Source organism: Bidens hawaiensis, unplaced genomic scaffold (genome assembly GCF_021521415.1).
Source record: "Bidens hawaiensis isolate Kalapana, Puna unplaced genomic scaffold, B.hawaiensis_p1.1 tig00037392_1, whole genome shotgun sequence".
NCBI lineage: Eukaryota > Viridiplantae > Streptophyta > Magnoliopsida > Asterales > Asteraceae > Bidens > Bidens hawaiensis.
Window position 1 is genome coordinate 1 of NW_027496535.1, and position 6,711 is coordinate 6,711.

Below are 6,711 nucleotides of genomic sequence, written 5' to 3' on the forward strand. Positions count from 1 at the left end.
CGACATTCATAAAAGGTACAATTTCTTTCTCTTCATACAATACAATCGTTCCTTTTATTTATTTTATGCTAAATCTCAACCCAATTCATTCGCCAATTAAATTATATCCAATTTAGGTTCTTTGTTCAGATCCCTAACATACCCTTATTAACCCAATTCCTAATTTGTTGGTTTCAATAACAGACAGGTTTAATTAATGGACGACATAGTAGATGCTATGAACAATGCCTATCAAGAGTTCGTCCTTGCAATCGCCGCCACTCTCGAAGCCAAGGAGGCCTCCGCTGATGCCGCCTTGGAGAATCTCAAGCAAACCCGCGAACTGTTTCGTGTCGCCTGCGATCAGGCCGAGGAGTTTGTAGAGTCTGTCAAGCTCAGAATTGGCTCTGAGTGTCTGGTGGATGAGGCCACGGGGTCCGTGCCCGGGAAGCCGGTTACTCTGGGCTTGCGCCTATCAGTGCCGTTCGCTTGGAGCAGATGAGTAAGGCGGTTCGTGGCTGGTGATTGAGCTTCAACAGGGGTCGGGAAACTTGGCGATGCCGCACCATTCGTCTGCGCCGTTTGATGCTCGGTTTCATGAAGATTCGGCTCAGTAGGTACTTTTGATGTTTGGATTCGTGATGACTTTTAATGTATCGGTGTAAACAGATAAACAAAAACTGGCAAACACATCTTCAGTTTACTAGTTCCAAATTTGGGTTTGTTTGATATTTAATAATTATCTTCTGTTTGGTGTAGTTAACTTTAAAATGTTGCATTTTTTTTAGGTTGGTAACGTAATAGGTGACAGAATAATACCAAAAACAATCAAAGGCATTTTTACGAATACCAGTTTGTTAGGTTTGAAACTGATATTACTCATGTTGGGACACATTGTAGCCGAGACAACACTATTGCTCTAATACATGAATGATCTCTACCACTACTTGGAGCCTAGTAGACCTGGCAAAAGAGACCCGGTTTTCAATACTTTTGGGTTAAGCTGGGTCATAAGTGTTTTTCTTTGGGTCTATATGGCTGATATTAGGAGAAAACAAAATCTAGGCGGGTCATGATGGGTAGAGCTAAATGAATAAACGGGTGAGCAGCCAAGAAACGTTTCTCTGTCTTCTTTTAACATAGAGACTTCGCTTTACCAGAAATAAGTTACTATTGCAGCTTCTTCATCTAGGTTACCATTGCAGCTTGAGATCAAAAGAGAAATTAAGAGATGATTTAATGTTTATGTTTTTTTTTTGCATGATAATTGTTGAATTTAGAAGTGCTTGAATTGGTTAAAGTATATGGCACGGCATAATTGGGTATGAATGATCATTGCTGCAGTTATACTGCTACTATATTGGATTAATATATGGATCAACAGAAGTCAAAGAGTAGATAATATTAGGCCAGATTTGCTGATTGGTAATCAGTGATGTTTATGGGTTGTTTGGTCAATTTCTTATGTGTCAAGTTGTGCTGATCTCTCTCTGTGTTCTCAGTGGCGGATCCAGGAAAATTTTCCAATGGGTTCACTGTTTTTAGACGCTATAATTTTATACAAAGAGACATAAAATATTTTCGGGTCGGTTCGACCGTTTCGGGTTAGGTAGGTTCATCACATGATAAATATTCGATACAGTAAGAAAAACAAACATTGTCATTAGAAATAAAAAGATATAAACATACAGTGACGAGTAAACGTATTAAAACATGTCATAAAAATGTCATGAATTAACTAAAATCCGAGTTGGGGTCATGTTCGTTTGTTTATTTAACTATTAACAACACGGACACTTAATCGAACATATAATTTAGGTAATGTTCGTTCGTTTAAAAAATGGATGTATATGAAAAAACGTAAATGAACACAACAAACATAAACGAACATAAATAAACACATTTAAATGAGTATAAACGAACATAAACGAACTTTCCGCCGAACAATTCACTAAACGTTCAATTCGTTTACATTCCTATATATAGTCAGCCCTAAGAAGATTAGGTGCTTTGCGAAACTATTTACTAGTTTTGACCCTTATCCAACCGGTCTAGTATCAAATCAGTGGATCACACTTCAACGCACCTCCTAATATGCTAACCATTAGGTCCATTACAACTACACATCCAATTATTTAATTATAACATGAGACAATATAGAAATAATGTATTGCAACTGCACTCTGCACTAGAATCAATTCCATGGCATCAACAATTGTTAACTTATAAAAGAAAGAAAATATAAAAAGTTACATGAGGACTTGAGGAGTCTACCAAAACAGATAAAAGAAGAAAATAGAAAAATTAAAACGCTGAGGATGAGTCTAGAACCCGGGTCTACTCAATTCAAAGAAAAATGTTTACCACTAGACTAGAGTCTCATATTGTTTATGGATTCACTCTCAAGATATATGTGGGTTCACTCTCATAGTTTATATAGGTATTATATATAAATTTCGAAACTCAGTGGTTCTTGTGAACCCGCCCGGGATACCTAGATCCGCCCGTATGTTCTAATCTTGGAGATGTATATAAGTGTGATTAGCTGCTATAAGTTAGAAGTGTTCAAATTGGTGCATCTTGTCTATGCTGATGAGTATATGAATGATACTTTGGTGTTATTTCTGCTACTGCAATTTATTTTAGAACCAAAGTAACCATAAATTGCCCTGTTCAGACCCGAACCCATCCTGACACGAACTAAGATAACAATTTTTTAAGCTGGTCCGTCCTGAGCTGAACCCATTTCAACACGAATTAAGATAACCATTAGCTTATTACACATATCATAAATAATTTTGCTCATTCTTTTGTTTTAATTTTTGAATGGAGCGAAGAAAATTGAATGAGAGAGATTATTTATAAATGCGCCTGGTAAGGAATATTATCAGCATTAACTAGTGGTGGCGCACAAAACCAGTTTTCGGTCCAAACTGAACTGGTTAGGATTGAGTCAAACAAAGTGAAAATCATTTGGCTCAAACAGTCAAACTGGCTCGGTTTTTAAAGGAAAATGATATCAGGTCAATTTCAAATTGAATTTCAAACCGCATCAAAACTGATTTAAAACCAGCGGAGCGGATCGGATCGGATCCAAGCTGGTTTAACCAAAAACTGGTTTCAGGATCGGTTTCGGATCTTGTTCTAGAAACTTGTGCAACTTTCATCAGCACTAAATCATGGCTTTGGAGGGATGTAGAAAATCATGAAAGTAGCTATTAGTTTCTTGGTGGGTTACATCTTTATAGTGATACGTGATTTAATGTCGAGTATGAGCTCTTCACTCGTGTATCATGATTAGGCGTTCATTGATGGTAGCTAACGGATAATTATTCAATACATACGCATCTTGGACTTCCGTATCAGCCGGAACAATACTTTGGGATAACAGCTCTATTTTATAGACATATTTAGGAACGAAACCATATGACAGTAATGGCACTTGAACATTAGTCATGTACTATCACTAAAACTCATATTTCCTACATTAAAGGTAACTCTATTCCATAGGCGTGACTAAGAATTCTACAAATACCAAAACACCGTTGGCATTATACTTGCTATCTTGCATATCATTGTCTTTTAAGTTACTGAAAGAAAAAGATCATGTGTATTCCTACACATTTATAGTGCAAAACATCAATTACAAACACTTCATAGAGAATGTCGTCTGATGACTTGGAACATCATCCATTGGAAAATACTTTGCACAGAAGCCAGAAATGTTGAGGTAACTATAATTGAGGAATTGCGGGGCAAATCTCCCTTGGCGATTATTGCAAATAAATGACTTATTAACTGCCAAAGGAGTAATTATTCATATACTTAAACAACCTTTAAAGGCACTTAGTTGATAGAATTCATATTCCTACAACTATTTATAGGCTTCCAAGTATTTACATGTTCTATCCTAGCATATACTTCAAATATCTCTCCCCTACCCTTCATCTCTCTTTATTTGTTAAGACATTGAATTGAAAATATACTAAAATTATACTTGTATGCCGGTGTCTTTTTACCCGATCTTTTACAATTTGAAAAGACAAAAATAATGAAGAGTTGATGTATGCATGCAAATGAGTATGATATGCCAAGAAAGTTTTGATACTCATATTAATATATATTCTTTTCTAAGTAGGATATTGTAGAAAGTGATACTAAGTTCCACAAGATTGCTGTATTTGAAAATGTTCTCGGTCAAGATTGAAAACGTACATCAGATAATTCTTACGACCCTAATACTTTGTTATACGTTTCAACACGATATTTGATATTTCATAGATTTATTCAAATATTCAGCTCGCTCTTCTAAATCCACTTTGTCTGCTTTCAGTCAAAAAGTATGTGCCTCCCCCTTGGCACTTGCATGCTGACTGAAGAGGTAGGTCCCAGCAGAGCCCAGTTGGACCCGCAAGACTCACCTTAAACAGGGACGTCTGCGCAGAGACCAACTGGATCCGCAGGACCAACCATGCTCAGAGACGTGACGTCCTTACGCGCAGTACGCAAGCTGGTCCCGCAGGAAATGCCTCCCAATGGTGAAGGACTCCGCCTGTCCCCGCAGCCTCGGATACAAGCCATTAGGGAAGGCCACCCGCGCAGCATGGCTACACGCACAAGGCACTTAGCTCTCGATCATTCAGTGTCACCTGAAGGAATGAGCCAAGCCGGGAGCAATCCCGCACAGAGGCGGGAGGGGGGAATACTCCCGCCCAAATAAGCCAGTCCGTATACTGAAGGATCTTTTACTGTACCTGACGAGGTATGGGCGAAAGATCTGATCAGAGATACGACAGCTCACTGATACAGTATGGCGAGCAGCATGCTCCTGTACTGTATCACTATTAGCCGCTGCCTACTCACCAACTACTGCCATACCACGTGCGTAGCCGTCAGTTGGTGGAACAGGAATAGTGTACAGCAGGCCTGGTCGCTATCAGCCGCTACCTACCCACCAACTACCAGCAGGGCACGTGTGTAGGCTACTGTTGGTGGAACAGGAACACTGTTGCAGCCGGCCATACCTCTTTGGAAACCTACCTTCGGCTATAAATACCCCAAATGGTATGATCATCTAAGGACAACATATCTTACTACATTATCATCATATTATACCTGATATCTGCTCTAGCAATCTCTTAATATACTTTTATATTTAAAGAGCAATCTAGTCTGATTCTCACGCCGGAGGGTGGTCACAAGGAGGAACCCCCCCTTCTCAGTGACGAGCTCACGGTGTCTGTTTTGCAGGTTATCAGAAGAACCATCTTCCAAGGGTCTAACCCCTCGTGGGAAACATCTCTCCAACCCCCAGGTTACCAGTAATCTGCCCGGGGTCCGGTTAGTGTTTCTTCATTGGCGCCATCCGTGCATAAAGCTAGAACTTTATCTTTCTCCAGTTTTTTCAAACTTCTACAAAGATGGTTAGAGAAATTCCGGTAACCACAACCCCAGCTACTGGGAGGAACACCGGCAACACAGTTTTTACGAACACTACCCCGGCTACCGAAGCCGGGGCAAGTGAAGTAAATTTTACGAACACTACCCCACTTACCAAAGCTGGGGCAAGTGCAGTAAATGATCACCTATTGAGATCCACCGATATCCAGATAGAGAAACGAAGACTCCCCCGCCAGACCCTCGATGAAGTTAAGGCATGGGCGGAGGCACGACAAAAGGAATTGCAGGCTGAGTTGGACGAACGCTTGCGTTCCGTGCAACAGGCCGACGAATTCGAATACTGGGAAGATGACTCGGAGGAATACGACTCCGACGCGAACCCTCGCCATAGGGCAAAAGGGAAGCGTAAGGAAACGGAATCCCAACCGAAAAGGCATTTTGGACAAGCCTTCAAACCAAAAGCACAGGTGGAAGTCCAAGGGACTTCTCTAAAACGTTCAGACCAAACGTTGCAAATGCAGGAACGTCCAAATTTGCAAGGGACATTGCTGAAGCAATCGCCCCAAAGAGTGCCAAACAAATGCCTAACATAGGCACATATGACGGTATATCTGATCCAGACGATCATTTGAACAGGTTCATAGCGGGGGCAACCGTCAGTAATTGGACGGAACCCACGTGGTGTTACATGTTCCAAATGACGCTGGTGGGGGCTGCTAGAGCATGGTTCGATCGTCTACCGGTCAACCACATCTACGACTGGGCAGACTTCCAACAGAAGTTTAGCCAACACTTCAGCCAGCAACGAAAGTATACCGAAGAGCAATGGACAATCCTCAAATGCATACGAGAGGAAGACGAATCTCTGCCAAACTTCATCACTCGCTTCAACTCAAAGAAGCTAAGTTTGGGCAATATCAGTGAAGATCTTGTTCGCGCTGCCTTCATCCAGGGCGCACATGACCCAGAGCTCATCCGCACCCTAACGGGTAAAGATGGCATGCCATCCACATGGGATGGCATCATGACAGCAGCAAAACGCTATGCGGAAACAGAGAAACAACTGGGTAGAGATCTCCCACAGAGCACAAACCTCTACACCCAGAGGACGAGAGAAGACAACGTCCTCACCGCCCGATTAAATAAAAAACGAAAGCTAGGCATCTGGCAGTCAAGGGTAAACTTTGACACATCCGGCTTGCAAAATCGGTTGGGCGGAAGGGATAATGTACAGTCGCACCGGAACTCCAGATGGACGCCACTCACCAAAAGCGTCACTGAGATATTCGCCACTGAAGGGCTCCCATGGCCAAAACCGCCAATAATCCGACA

The 6,711-nt window shown here is 41.3% G+C and overlaps 1 pseudogene; it reads left to right on the plus strand.

Moving 5' to 3' along the window:
• Window positions 1–115: 115 nt before the first annotated feature.
• LOC143589354 (mediator of RNA polymerase II transcription subunit 32 pseudogene) lies at window positions 116–726 on the plus strand (annotated as a pseudogene).
• Window positions 727–6,711: the final 5,985 nt, after the last annotated feature.